General features: G+C 45.6%; 1 long non-coding RNA gene across 2 annotated transcripts in view; it reads left to right on the forward strand.

Moving 5' to 3' along the window:
- The window catches only part of LOC141413675 (uncharacterized), a 160,747-nt gene that overhangs the window by 120,083 nt on the left and 25,993 nt on the right, over nucleotides 1-14,671 (forward strand). The gene's annotated exons all lie outside the window — the stretch shown is intronic.

Below are 14,671 nucleotides of genomic sequence, written 5' to 3' on the forward strand. Positions count from 1 at the left end.
ACTGAGTTTGTATGTTAAGGGAAGGGGGAAAAAAATGAGCTCCTGACTTGTCGAGTAGAATGGATGGAGACATCGGTGGGCAGAGCATAAACCCCAACCGTGTTTATTAACATCTGCGGCCTGCCTGCAGACGGTGAAGGCGTGAGCAGGCTGTGTTTGTCTTGGAGGTCGAGCCCAGAGAGTTCCATGGTGTGTTCTCCATATACATACAGCCAGGCATCCTTTCAACCCACCAGAGGCCAAGACAGGGAAACAAGGGCCGTTCAGAAGTGGAGGGTCACAGGTCCCATAGGGGAGAGCGGGGCTGGGCACCCGGCCGTGTTTACAGTTGAAGCAGTACAGTGGGTGGGCCAATTCTTGTGACGTACTTGAGGCTTAAAAAATGGTCATAAATTTGATGTCTGTCAAACAGGGCTGGCATTTTCTTTTCCTTTCACAACCAGGTTTTGTGTGATCAAAAAAAATTTTTTTAAAAAATTTTAAACCAGTCCTCTAATCTCTCTTGAACAGTGCCCCTCTATCTCACAGATGGGAGAAATCCCCCAGGAGCTCGTTAGTGTATTTGGTAGAGGCTGTGGCTCCCCTCTCCAAGGAAGGAGGGTACCCCCTTATTTCTCAAATTCTCACGGAGATACTGGAGTGGAGGGAGACCAGCCTGAAGCTCTGTGTTCAACGACCTGGTTTTTACAGGGTTTTGCCTAGGTTGCTTTGGGTGGAACAGAAGCCCTCTAGACAAACCAATAGGTCCTTTAGGTGATTGCTTTTCTGCCATACATAAAGCAAGAACCAAGGAGCAATTCTGTAGGGCCCCGGGGTGGGGGACGGATGTGCTGTTTGTGGCCGCCAGCCATGGACCCTCTGACTGGAGAGACATGTGCCGGGGATGTCCTTTGAGCGGGCGGTTTGGCTCTCTGAGACCTCACGTCTGAGGTGAGCCCGCCAAAGAAAAGGGCACTTTTTGTGGTCACAGCCTGGGGCTTGGACGAAACACTTGGACAGAGGGAGTATGTGCCTGGGGAAGGTGTGGCCCACCAAGGAGGAGAAAAACCCACTGTGTGTGAGGAGTGTGGCTGCCGGGTCTCTCCACTCAGGGAACAGTGAGTGACTGTTGGGAAGCTTGGCCAGGCCCAGCATCCAGGTGTGCCCTGACTGGTCAGGTGTGTCATCTCATGAAAAGAAGCATGAGGGTCCTAGTGTCCGCCCCAGGCCTTGTTGCCACCCACTGCTGCCTACCCATCCCAAAGCCTCCCGTAATCTGAGAGCAGCAACTCTTTCACGATGGCCATGTAACCTATGGGGCCTCTACCCTCTGGCATGATGCAGGCTGAGTATGGGTCAATGCTTCCTTCTCGTCCTCAGTCCATCAGATCTTCACGTTCCATTTCCTTCCATGGGCAGTATCCCAGCCACGCTGGGAGCCATTGGGTATGAATGACTCCCTGCTTTTCAGGGCTTTTTTTCCTGGCCCCTGGCCACCATTGATGGTGGACAGAGTTGTTCAAAGGTATGAAACCAACTGGGCCAGGGAGGGACGCTGGGGCTTCATCCAGCAGGACAGGATTTCCCTGTGGACTGCTTGTGGGGGCCATAGACACGTCCCCGGCAGGGACCCTTGGAAGGAACCCAGCACTGACATGCTAGTACTTTTCCGTTGGCAGGTGGGGCAGGGTGGAGGAGGACTTTGAGCCCCAGTGACCTACCAGCCTAGGGATTTTCCAGGCTTGTCTTGGGAGGTTGTCCCAACCTGGGACATGGAATCAGGGAACCTTCCTTTTTATTTTTAAAAATTTAACCACGCTGCACATTCATGTTGACAGAGTGTGGAGCAAGCATGTTGGAGGCCCTCATCAATGTCTTCCCAGAACCAGTGGGGCCACTAAGGGAAGCGGCTTTGACAGAGTGAGCCCTCTAGGGAAAGCAGCACTCAGAACCCTCCTCCTCCTTCCAGAATGGGTTTGCTGCTCTGTGGTGGGTGTTAGAGCCTGGGCTGCTGTGTGCTGTCTGTGTTTCCTTCCTTACCTTGGGGTCATGCCTGCAGTTTGTAAAAACTAGTGTTCTCCAGCCTTGTGTTCCCCTAAGTCTAGTTATTACTCTTGAATTTTTTTTCAGAAATTGGGTCCAGCCAATGGGAAGCTCCCTGTGTAAATTCCCATGGCTGACCATGCCGTGTCCAGGTATCAGCTAGTGTCCTTTCCTTAAAAGGGGTCTTTGCTGTCTCTGTAATCCTCTTCTTGTCTCCCTGTCATTGTTCTTTACAGAAGCTTTGTGATTTGTTATCAGATGTCTGTTAGCGAATGTCTTGTTTGTCACCTGTGTCCCGGTTTAGAACACAAGCCTTCTGGCAGAGGCAGTAAATAGGCATTATTACCTACATAGCATAGCACTCCGCGTGCCATTTGATTTAGTAGGGGTGCCCAGTCAGTACCAAAGTTAACGTGTCCAGGTGGGGGCTGTAGGATGTGGGGGAGTGGACACACTGCACATTCTACCCTACCTACTGTCAGGCAGTCCTACTGTCTGGATTCCTGTGTTCCTGTGGATTCTGAAATGTACTTGGCTATTTCCAGAGAAGAGGACAAAACAGGAATTCTATTTAATGTTCAAGCCTGATTATTGATCTCTGCATGTCAGGTGATCAGCACCATGGGGTTATTTTTCCTAGCCAATGAGATGGTCTTGTAGTCTTCTGGCTCCTTGGGAGATGCTTAAAACTTTTGATTTAGCATTACTAAAAGATAAATCCCTAGTTCCTTCTGTCATTAACTATGTGACAAGTGGCCTGGTCATCTACAAGTTTGCTTGTCACATCATCACATCAATTTAGGATTTTCTGCAGAAGGGCTCAGTGAGCCTATGTGTTTTGTTACCTATTACAAGATCCCTCTAAGCTAAGGGTCTGTCTTGGTACTAGGAACTTTGAAGTTTTCCCCAGAGCTTGTGGTTGAAAGTCCCAGTGAGTACAAGTGTCTTCAGAGAGGCCTGGGACATTTTGAGGGAGGACGTGTGAATCTTGCAGATACCAGGGTCTAGTTGATAATGACTGGGATGGGAGACCTGAGTTCTAGGGCTGGCTCTGCCTCCATCCTGGGGACTCTTTTTACGCTCTTATTCTGTTGATGTAGATAACCAGAGAAGAAAAGCCAATGAGCAAATATCAAACCTGTGCAATTTGCAGAGGTAACAAGTAAGGCAAACATGTGGAGGGTTTTGTTTGTTTTTTTATTTTTGAATTTCTTTTGTCATTAGTGGCTGTCTCTAAATGAACACAAATTCAGCAAGTGTCTGTGTTTCCTGCTGAGGATGGAGATTTGGAAATGTAAAGGGCTTAAACAACAGAAGTGTGTTCCCTCATAGTTCTGGATACCTGAAATCTGAGATCAAGATGTGGGCAGGGTTGGTTCCTTCTGAGTGCTGTCCCTTGCCTCCCCACTAGCTTTGGCATCCCTTGCATGTAGAAGATGACCCTGATTTCTGCCTTTGCTTTCACTTGGTGTTCTCTGTGTGGGTCTGCCTAATTTCCCATTGTATGAGAACACCAGCCATACTAAATTCTGAGTCCACTTTACCTCAGTGGGATCTCATCTTAACTAATGACATCTGTAGTGACTGTATTTCCAAATTGTGTCACATTCTGAGGTCTTGAGACCTCATATAATTTGGGGGGGAGTAGATTACAGTTTACCTCCTAACAGTTGATAAATGGCCAACCTATGTAACAAAAGTATAGATGAAACTCAAATAGAAAGTGTTTCAATTATTAATATCATGTCATCTTGAGTTCCAGATGAGGCATCCAATAATATGTTCCATAGGAACTTAGAAATTTGTGGGAGAAGGGCAGAGCCAACCGTTCCAGAGCTTCCTAAGAACTTTTATGATTTTTGCCATACCAATCCATATACTCCTATTTCTTGATATTTTTCCTACATGCTTCTGTGTATTTTTCTTTACAAATGTGCTTGAAGAGGAAGTTCAGTATCACTATCGTAAATGGAATCCAGCATCACTTGACAAAGAGGATAGGATGAAATAAAAGAAGATTCAGATTTTATGGCTTTCTCAAAGCTCCGACTCTGAGAAGTGCTGCCTCTGTCTCTCCTTAGACCCAGATGGAAGAGTTGCTAAGGATTTCCATTGACTATAGATAATCAGATGGCACCAGATGGAGATGTTCTTCCTGTTGGGATCAGAACTGAAAGAGGCTAGGGAAGCGAAAAGTGTCTGGGTGATTTAGTGCCATCTCTGAGTGTGACCAGTAATTATTCAGGTACCACTTGGGATACCTTTCTTTTGGGGAACACCAGTCCCAGTCCAACTTCCTCATTTGAAGAAAGGTTGAAGGCCCCTAATAATCTGAAGGTGCCATTGCTAAGCAGTGGCAGAGCTGTCTCTAGACCAGTAGTGAAGGGATATTTGACAATGGTCTGGGGGCCTTTTTGATTGTCACAACTTGGGGAGGCTACTGGCATCTTGAAGGTAGAGGCTGGGATGTAGCCAAACATCTTACAGTGCATAGGGAAGCCCCAAAGAAAGGTTTGGCCCTAATGCCAACAGTTCGGAGGCTGAGACACCTGCCCCAGAGAGGGGTTCTTGGCTCTTGTTCACCTGATTTCTCTCTCATCTTCCTAATGCCACCTCTGCTTGATATGTTTTTAAAGGTTTTGGTGCAAAGGCATGGCACCCCCAACAAAGGGTTGGAAGGTGTTATCATCTTCTTCTGAGGCTCCTAAGCCATGCAGTGGTGAACATTACAGCCCCTGGTTTTCTTAACAATCTCTTGATCACCTCTTATTAAATTTTGCCTGTTACCATCGGAAATGGCCTGGAATATAACAGAGGCAGAATTGTACTCCTCTGCATCATCCTACACACAAGCCTGTAGAATAATTTTCCTTTCTACACTAAATAGTAGAAATTTGGAGAACATAATTTGTTAAATAGAAGCTGAAATGTTTTGCATTCATTTGACACCACCAAAAGATGGCTTGACTATAGACCATGTCTTCCCAAGAACTCTGTCCCAGTAGGGCCACTGAGATAGGCTAACAAATTCTTGTGATATAAACAAAACTTATAAGAGCCATGAGAAACATAAGAAGATGGTGTGGGGACTTTAATCAATCACGTGGAAGGAGATATATGTATAGCAAGTGATGCAAGAAACTTATATGGATGCCTATGTTAATTTGAAATTCTATGCACTTATTTCTGAAAGATCCAAGGCAGCTGGTCTACCCAGTCTCCTTCTTAGGTATGCATTTGATCCTTCACTTGTATGAGTTGATAAAACTTTGCCTGCGCGTGTCTTGGATTAATGTTTGATTCTGTAGTTAGTATATGTTGCATGGGTTGTGCATATTAAAGCTGTCCAAGCCCCTGGAGACAAAGCATGTAAACGTTTATTCTATGTTCCTTCTCATGCATGCCATCATGTACAAACCAGTTCTCTGGAGCAGTCTGTGTATCCTTGTGTTCAGGGTTTCTGAGACGCTCAACAAGGTTGGATCTCTCTCTCTTTGCTCTCCACCACCTTTCCTGACTTCTTCTTTGATAAATCATGCCTGTGGATGCCTGGCAGTTGTGTAGCCTGAGGCTGAGGGGCCCATGTGGCCTGGCACATGGTAACTTCCATCATTGTCTCATCTCTTCCAACTCTTGGTTTAAGAAGATGTAGTCTGAACAGCCCCAAAGCTAATAGTGTCGCCCTATGAAGGAGCCAAACTTGGATTCCAAGCTGTCTGGTCCTAAGAGAGGCCTATCATTGTGTGCTCTGGGATGGCCTCAGATAAGAAAACCAAACTAAACAATCTTCTGATCCAGGTCTGGTCATAGCACGAGACTTTAAAATCAATGAGGCTTGGGCTGGCAGAGTGGCTCAAGCAGGAAAAGCACCTGTCTGGCAACCATGAGGCCCTAAGTTCAAACCCTAGTACTACCATGAATAAATAAATAAATAATAAATGGATTCAATAAAATGTATGTTTATTTCTAAATAAAAACATTTTTAAAAGTATTAAAATCAGTGAGCCTAGCAAAGAAGGTGTCATCTTATGGGGCTTTTGGATTTTAGTTTAATGTTTTTAAATATCTGCCTATCCTTTCCTGGTTAAATGTCTTCTTTTCTTTTCTATTATCTATTTGTGATAAATCCAAAGAAACCCATAAGCACTGCCCACATATGACCTCCACAAGTAGAAGGATTGGCCTGTGAGCTCTTGGCCGGCCTTTCTTCTGAAATCTTAGCTCTCTTACCTCCCCTGCCCCCACCCTCAATTTCATTCTCATGTGTCTCCAGACACCCCTGGGAGACAGGAAGGACAAGGAATGATGGTCCAGATTCAGCGATGGAGCTGATAGAACAGCATAAATGCAGGCGCAAGGCCATGCTCTCCCTGACTCCCGTGAGGCTCCTCTTGCTTGCATTCCTGACTTTGAGCCCAGCCAAGCACCTCCCTTTGGCCTCATTTGAACACCACCTGTTGCTAAGCCTCCTCACCTTCTCCCTAACGATTGGCTGATCATCTGCTGCCTGGCAGTGTACCTGGCCATGCCTGAGATGGTATAGCTAGAAGGTATCAGAGTTGCCATTCCTACCATTATGGCCCCAGCATTGTTTTTGTGTCAAATCAAGTTGACCTCTAAGCAAATGGCCCCACAGCTATTTCCCTTTCCACAAGCCTAGATGTCCCATCCATACAACCCAGGAAAGTGGGAGCCACCTTCTTCCCCAGCCTCGCCATGCACAATGAGATGTTATATATTAAATATATGTTATATGCAATGTGCATACACACACACACACACACACACACACAGAATCCATTATTATACATACCACAGAATATGAACATTAGTTTTTGATATCTCCTCTCCTACTAAGCTTTGACTCTGGGAACTCTGGGGACTTGCCTTCTCTGTATTTCTGGTGCCTGGTCTAATAACTGGCACACAGTAGGCATTCAATCAACACTGAAATGCTTGTTTGGCGTGCAGGGAATTTTAAGTAGAGTTTTTCTTTTTTTTGCGCACCTGTGCCTTGTGTTTTGTTATAAGGTTGCTTGAGGACTTTGTGGTGGGGTGTGTGTGTGTGTGTGTGTGTGTGTGTGTGTGTGCACTGGGGATTAAACCCAGGGCCTCTCACATTCTAGGAAAGTACTCCACCATTGGACTACATCCCCAGCTCATCATGTTGGTTTTCTTTAAGAAATCCCTTCTCCCTTGGTGGGGCGGGAGGGTGGCCGCTACTGGTCAGTTGCAGAGAGGTCCTGATAACGCACTAAGTGATGAAGGTGAGTCTCCAGGCAAACCTCAGGCCTCCCTGTAGGTTGCTATCTGTCATCTATCAGGTCCTGGACATTGGCAGAGGGAGCTGGGAGCACTCAGTGTGGCCTTGTCAGGACAGCCTGTTTGTCTTTCCGTCAAAGGTGAAGGCTTCATGGCACATCAGGCATATGTGTGTCAGATGGAAAGTTGAAGAGGTTCTGTTTTTAGAACAAGCAGAGGTTTCTCATGTATGCCCCAGGACCCCTGTGTTTATTATCCATCAGACACTATTTTAATTGCTTTAGAAATATTAGTTGATTGCACCCTCAAATAAGCCTTATACATAGGCACTATTCTTATGTACACTTTTGACAGATGAGGAAACTGAGGCACAGAAAAATTGTCCAAGGCTTACAAAAAGTGGAGGTGGGATTCAGACTCATATAATCTAGCCTGTCTCTGGGCTTTGCTACTTTAAAGAAAATTATGAGACGCAAACATTGGGATGCATGCCTGTAATCCCAGCACTCAGAAGGCCAGGGTAGGAGGATTTGAATTAGAGTCCAGACTGGGCTGTGTAGTGAGGTCCTGCCTCAAACATACAACACACAACAACAGAAGAGTAAGTTTGAGAAACATGGAGATCTTCCTCCACTCTGCTGGACTGGGATAAACACTGGGTACTGGTTTAGGAAGTCACCCTAAATCAGGCATGGAGGCTGCCCACCTGGATTCGGTAGGGATCAGGAGGTCACGAAGGGGGACTTAGGGAACATGGGAAACTGGCTGTGGGGAGAGTTGCTGAGGGTGACAGAAGGGCTGTGGCCTGGCCTTGCTGTCTAGACACCAACCCAGGAAGCTGAGACCACCTTCTCCCCAGCCTCTCTTACACTTATTAAATCAGGATTTGCCAATCAATAAATCAAGGCACCTGAAAAATGAAACAGGGAACCATACTGGCTTTTCCCCCGTTCTTGATTAAAACAAACAACATTGTAAAATGTCAACCTGTCAGTCGTTTGGAAAGTTTGCAGCATGGAAAGGCGATTGCCCAAATGACTTTTTAAAAGTATGAGAATTTGCCTGGCTGAAAGGTTTTTAATTAATACCATGAGTTAATGTTAATAACTATTCATAGCCCAGTGAGCTGGGCTTGGGGTGGGTTTAGGAAACATTTGGTATCTCTGGCAGAGGCGCATGTTGACCTGGCTGGCAAGGGGGCCGTTGGCAGCTTTTGCAAACCTGAGGGACCTCGGGGTCCCCTTGAACGTGAGGATCAGGGAGGGTGGACTATTTGCAAGGAGACTCAGGCTCTTGTAGCATCCTAAGAGTTTCATGTTGGTGTAAATGTTGCTGCTGTGCAGGTGGTCTCTTGGGATTAAAGTCTTCCCAAATTTGCCCCCACTGTATCCAGTGACCAGCCTCTCAGGGAATTCTTTGAAAAAAAAAAAAAAGTTGCCTGGGTTCACACTATTTAAACTTACCTCCCTGATTTTCTGTGATCTCATTTTTCCTTAAAATATCATTGGAAAAGTGTTTTTGAGTTGAGCATTTTATTTTCCATTTAAACATGGTGAAACCCAGACACGGGGGCTCCGGTTTGGCACCAGGATGGAGGGCGTGGACCTGGGACACCTTCTGTGGTCAGCCGTCAGTGGGCCGGGTGCCGCATGTAACCACAGTGACGTCACAGACCTACTGGGGGATGCCGGCTTTGGTGCTGCTGATGGACACGAACGTGACAGCGGGTCTCCCTAGGGGCACAGATATGGCTTAAATCGAGAAAACCTGATGGACTTGTAAACTTTTGTTTTTGCTTCTTTAAGCACCGTGGGTTGGGCTCTGTCTTTATGCTCAAGTTCAAGACTGCTCAAGGAGGACGTAGGAGAGAGTTAAAAATCAGACCCAAGTTTGCAGCTTCAGACAGAGGCAAATGCGGACAGCCTTGATGGATGCAAGAGCTACCAACAGCAGCAAGTTCAGCTAAACCAGGACTGAGAGCTCTGTCATGGCAGAGGTCGGCCATGTGCCAAGGTGCAGAGATGCTCTTGGTTAAGTATGGCTGTCCTGTCCTGATTGATGGTCTGTGCACTGCGCTAGGCTCCTATTGCCCACCCTAAAGGAATCTAAGGTCTCCTTAGAGAGAGGGGGAGAGAGAGAGAGAGATAACTTATGCCCCCATTATCCTAAGCTTATTGCCAAATGTGGGGTCCAGGCAGGAAATACTGAGAGGCTCAAGCAGGGGATAGAAAGTCAGGCAGCTCCTCATGGGTGGTGGGATATGGGACAGGCATGTGGGCGAGAGGCAGAGCCGAGAAGCTTTGGCGAGTAACGAGTAGATAAGATGCCTGTAGTGAAGTCTTACCCACAAGGCTGGAGAGAAAAGAGGAGACAGAGTGTAGGTAGCCTCTGGTCCAGGCAGAAGGGTTGGGTCTGGATGTAGGAGGCAATAGGGAGCCATTGTTGACTGCTGAGCAGAGTCATGCAGGCTGATAAGGTGGGAGAACTACATAGATGGACTGGGGCAGGCAAGTCTGAGGTCAAGGAACTCAGGTGAAGAATGGTTGCAGTGAGGTCACCCTCAGTTCTACCCCTGGAGTCAGAACACTCAAATACTTACCAGCCTGGTAGGTAATGATCTTTCCCATAGGGATATTAATATGCTTTCATTTGTTCATCCATAAAAACCTATTTCAGACGTTTTATCCTACAATAGAGAAAACAAAGATAAGCTGTTTGCATTCAAGGATCTTAATTCCATGGGCAGAGACATGAACTAAAATAAAATGAATAAATATGATTTCAGGTTAGGTAAAGTACAGTGAAGAGTACAGGAGTTGTCCTGCTGGGGTGGCCTGTGTACTAGGGTCATTGAAGAAGTGCTTTCTGATTGGAGTGCTTCAAGAAAATAGCAAGTGCAAGGGCCCTGAGTTTCCAAAGAGCTGAGAGCTTCCCAGCAGAGAACTAGAGCCAGTGAGGGAAAATATGAAGAACAAGGCAAAAAGAGGTACAAGATGTAGGAGGATTGTTGAAGGAATTAAATAAAACTTGTAAAGAGCTGGGGTATAGTAATCACTCAGTAAGTGCTATCATTGTTATTATTTATGGCAATATCCTGGACCTGGGGTTGACAAGGGCCTCAGCTGTTATCACAGCTGTGGGAGTGTATATGAGAAGCTGGCTCATGAAAGTTAGTAGAAGTAACTGGATGGAGTGATTAACTCCATTCTAGAAGAGGGTTTCCCATCGGGGTGAAGCGAGGAGTTTCTTATGGGAGCCTGGTTAACTGGAATAGGATGTGTTTGTTTGTATGTAGTAAATTTGAGATTCTAGCAGGAAACTGATTGTTCTGCCCTGTAGGTGACTATCAAACTGGGGCTTAGGAAAAAGACTAGGATTGGGGATTTGGGGTATGTTTGAGGAAGAGAGGAAAGGACAGGAATTAGTTTGAACTGAGATCCAGCTTCTGTGCTGCACCCAGAAGGCAGAAGGGAACCAAGGAAGAGGAGAGGAAGGGAGCTCGTGAGACGGGGTCACTGCAGAAGGGCCCTTGTCCCTATCACCTGCATGCTCAACACCCAAAGGCAGAAGGATGCAGGGTCCTGGTTCTGAGGCTCAGGCCAACTCTTTTCTGTGCTCGTGTGGAGCAGCAAGCCCTTTATTTCTGGCAGCACGTCTGCAGACTGTCAGGGAGCTGGCCCTCTGCTTCCAGCCTGGGCTGTGTGACAGGCACAGGAAGGGCATGAGCTGTAAGTCCTGAACCAAAACTCAGGTGTCACCGAGTCCTCTGTCATGGCACAGGTATGTGGAAAATGCCACTGAGCAGGTCTGTTCCACCCTGTGGCTTGTGGCCTGTCGGCTGGGTTAAGGATTCTTGGTCAAGTTCACGGTTCAAACCAATATTGACTACATCCTTCTGTGGAAACTGCCACCCTCCTGTGCCTGTAATGGTAGCTACCTCTGAGATTGTCCTGTGGCACTTGCTGCCTAGATGTGCCTGCTCCCGGCCTCACTCTAGGTCATGGTGACCCCAGGGTATTCTTGTCTACACAACCTCAGTTTTTTTGTTGTTGTTGTTTTTAATTTATTTTTTTATTCTTCATATGTGCATACAATGCTTGGGTCATTTCTCCCCCCTCCCCCCCCTCCCCCCCCCTCAATACCCAGCAGAAACTATTTTGTCCTTATCTCTAATTTTGTTGAAGAGAGAATATAAGCAATAATAGGAAGGAACAAGGGTTTTTGCTGGTTGAGATAAGGATAGCTACACAGGGAGTTGACTCACATTGATTTCCTGTGCATGTGTGTTACCTTCTAGGTTAATTCTTTTTGATCTAACCTTTTCTCTAGTTCCTGGTCCCCTTTTCCTATTGGCCTCAGTTGCTTTTAAGGTATCTGCTTTAGTTTCTCTGCGTTGAGGGCAACAAATGCTAGCTGATTTTTTAGGTGTCTTACCTATCCTCACCCCTCCCTTGTGTGCTCTCGCTTTTATCATGTGCTCAAAGTCCAATCCCCTTGTTGTGTTTGCCCTTGATCTAATGTCCGCATAGGAGGGAGAACATACGATTTTTGGTCTTTTGGGCCAGGCTAACCTCACTCAGAATGATGTTCTCCAATTCCATCCATTTACCAGCGAATGATAACATTTCGTTCTTCTTCATGGCTGCATAAAATTCCATTGTGTATAGATACCACATTTTCTTGATCCATTCGTCAGTAGTGGGACATCTTGGCTGTTTCCATACCTTGGCTATTGTGAATAGTGCCGCAATAAACATGGGTGTACAGGTGCCTCTGGAGTAACCTGTGTCACATTCTATTGGGTATATCCCCAAGAGTGGTATTGCTGGATCAAATGGTAGATCAATGTTTGGCTTTTTAAGTAGCCTCCAAATTTTTTTCCAGAGTGACAACCTCAGTTTTGAATCGGTCTTGCAGCTCTCTGATTCCTGGCCTTCAAGCTGCTTGTAATGTGTCAAGCAATCTTGCAATGTCTACTTTTACTGTTTTTTAAAAGTTATATTTATAGTTTTATTTCTAGTTCCAAACAATGAATGTCCATTTCATTTTTATTATTTTTTAAAATACTGTGGCGTTTTTTTCTAAACAAAACAATGCTTGTTCACTTTAGACATCAACTTAGTACCTAGAGCCAGCTACTATTAATCGTTTTCTTTTTCCTTGTGCATTTTTATAACTCACATGGTGCTGTAATTTTTTTATAGTTATAGAAATATGTAACATTGTTGATTACTTATTGGGGCCCAGGAAATTCGCAAAAGCTGAATTGGTTTAATTTAGTACCAACAGAGAAACAAGTATAGTCCTGTAACAAATCCTCAAACAGAGACAATAGTCATGATCTCATATGGCTCAGAAGCAGTCACTACTGGCATATGCACTTTACAGTTGAGAAAATGGGCACTCAGAAGGCACCCAAGGTGACACAGCTAGCCAGTGGTCAAGTTAAGATTCTAGCCTTGTACTCTGCCTCTAGAACTCATGCAGGTGTGACTAGACTTTGATCACTTAGCAGTATGCTGTGAGGTGTTTCCCCATGTCTGCATCACTTTTCCTGGCTCTTTGGCATTCTCCCATCCATCTGGTACCCTCTGCTCACACCTAGAATGAATAGCTGGCTCTCCAAAATGATGCTCATGTCATTGCACTGGAAAAGGGACATTTTTTTCCTTGCTGCCTCCCTTCTCCTTCTAAGACTCAGTCTAGTTGGCCTGGAGTGCATGTTTATCTTCTCCCAGAAAATGCATGCTTGTTTCAATCATTTTGGAATTGGAGTCTGAAATTTGGCTAGAACTCTGCAGCTGATACATACATTTGCCCGTTCTGGCCTTCCTTCTCACCACTCCAAAGTGGGTCACCAAGAATCCACATGGACTAGGCACGAGAAACAACAGTCTCAGCCCTTTAACTCATAGGCAATTGTTTAAAACCATTCATTTTCCCATAAAGTCATTCTTGATATATATACATGAGTGACGTGCACACACACAGCACCATGCATGTGTGTTTTAAGTGACATTGCCCACATGCAACAAATTCTATTCCAAAGTGGAAGGTCTTGGTTCCCATGCCTCTTTAAAGAGAAAAATGCTGTAAACACCCCCCACCCACCCATACATATATACACACAGAGGCTTGGAAAAACACATCTGTTCTTCAAGCTAGGTCTGTCTGATAGAGAAGCACACTTAAATAATTTGGTGGGTAGATCATGTGGATATCGAGTATAGGGAAAGTTGTTTCAGCCTCTGCTTACATCATAGCCTGATTTCTCTGACAGACCTACATGTGCTATAGCCTACTATACTGTTAATGCTAACTTCCTCTGTATTGACCAGGGCTTTGTCTTTCAGACTGTGGGCAGATGGTCTTTTCCAGAGTGACTTAGAAGTTTGGGAAGGGAATTGTCTTCCCCAAGGGGAACCCTTAGAAAGGCACACGCACACACACAGACACACACACACACACGCACACACACACACGCACACACTCACATATACACGCACACACACACACATAAACGAGGCTTGTTGGCCAGCCATGGGATTTGTTTTCGTTAGATGAAGATGAAAGATAATCCTTGCCTGGTATCAACTTGCCTTGGCATTGGCAAATTGGCAATGTGGTCACAATTCTTTGGTGATTTGGCAATTTAACAAGCTACGGAGATAGCTACCAACTTCTGTTCATGATCACCTCCTTGGTGGGGGTAGGAGGTGAGAAAGAAAGAAGTACATTTAGAAAAATACATATGAGTGCTCTCCAAGTAAACATTTCAGAGTTGGGCCAAAATAATTAGGAGGTAAATTGCCATCTGAGATTGTCAGTTAATTTGTTTACCTTGTGGTGAGTTAGTGTCAGCTAATGAATCCCTTGATTTGGGATGTCCAAACTTCTCTTCCTTATGAAAATTATCTATCTATCCATCTATCTGTTTATCTTTCTCTCCCTCCTGGTTGGTGCTTTATTTGATTCTAGCTGGAGTCAGGCAGTGTGTGGGAATGATCTTTAGGCAGCTGGCTTGTCTAAAAGCCAAGCCTGGCTGGGGTGGGGAGGGGCGGGCAGGAGAGAAGGCCTTTCCACCCTCCCTCAGCAGGAAAATAAAAGAGATAAATGAACCCTAATCCTGACCTGGGGGCAAATCCCAATAAAGATCCAGGTTAATTTTTCCTGCTGATCCAACCCTTGAATTCATTGTGAGAATTAGACAGTTCTGCGGCACTAATTTGCCAGATCAGATTGTATAATTATCTTTTATAGGCCTGGGTGTGATATGTGCTTGGTGTTTGTGCTGCAGGGGGCTAAGTGCCTGTGTTTTGGGCTTCGAAGTTGCTGTATCCGCCAGGCTGTGCTTCTCACACACAGGTGGGAGTAGGAGCCGTGATGG

The sequence above is a fragment of the Castor canadensis genome, chromosome 11 (genome assembly GCF_047511655.1).
Source record: "Castor canadensis chromosome 11, mCasCan1.hap1v2, whole genome shotgun sequence".
NCBI lineage: Eukaryota > Metazoa > Chordata > Mammalia > Rodentia > Castoridae > Castor > Castor canadensis.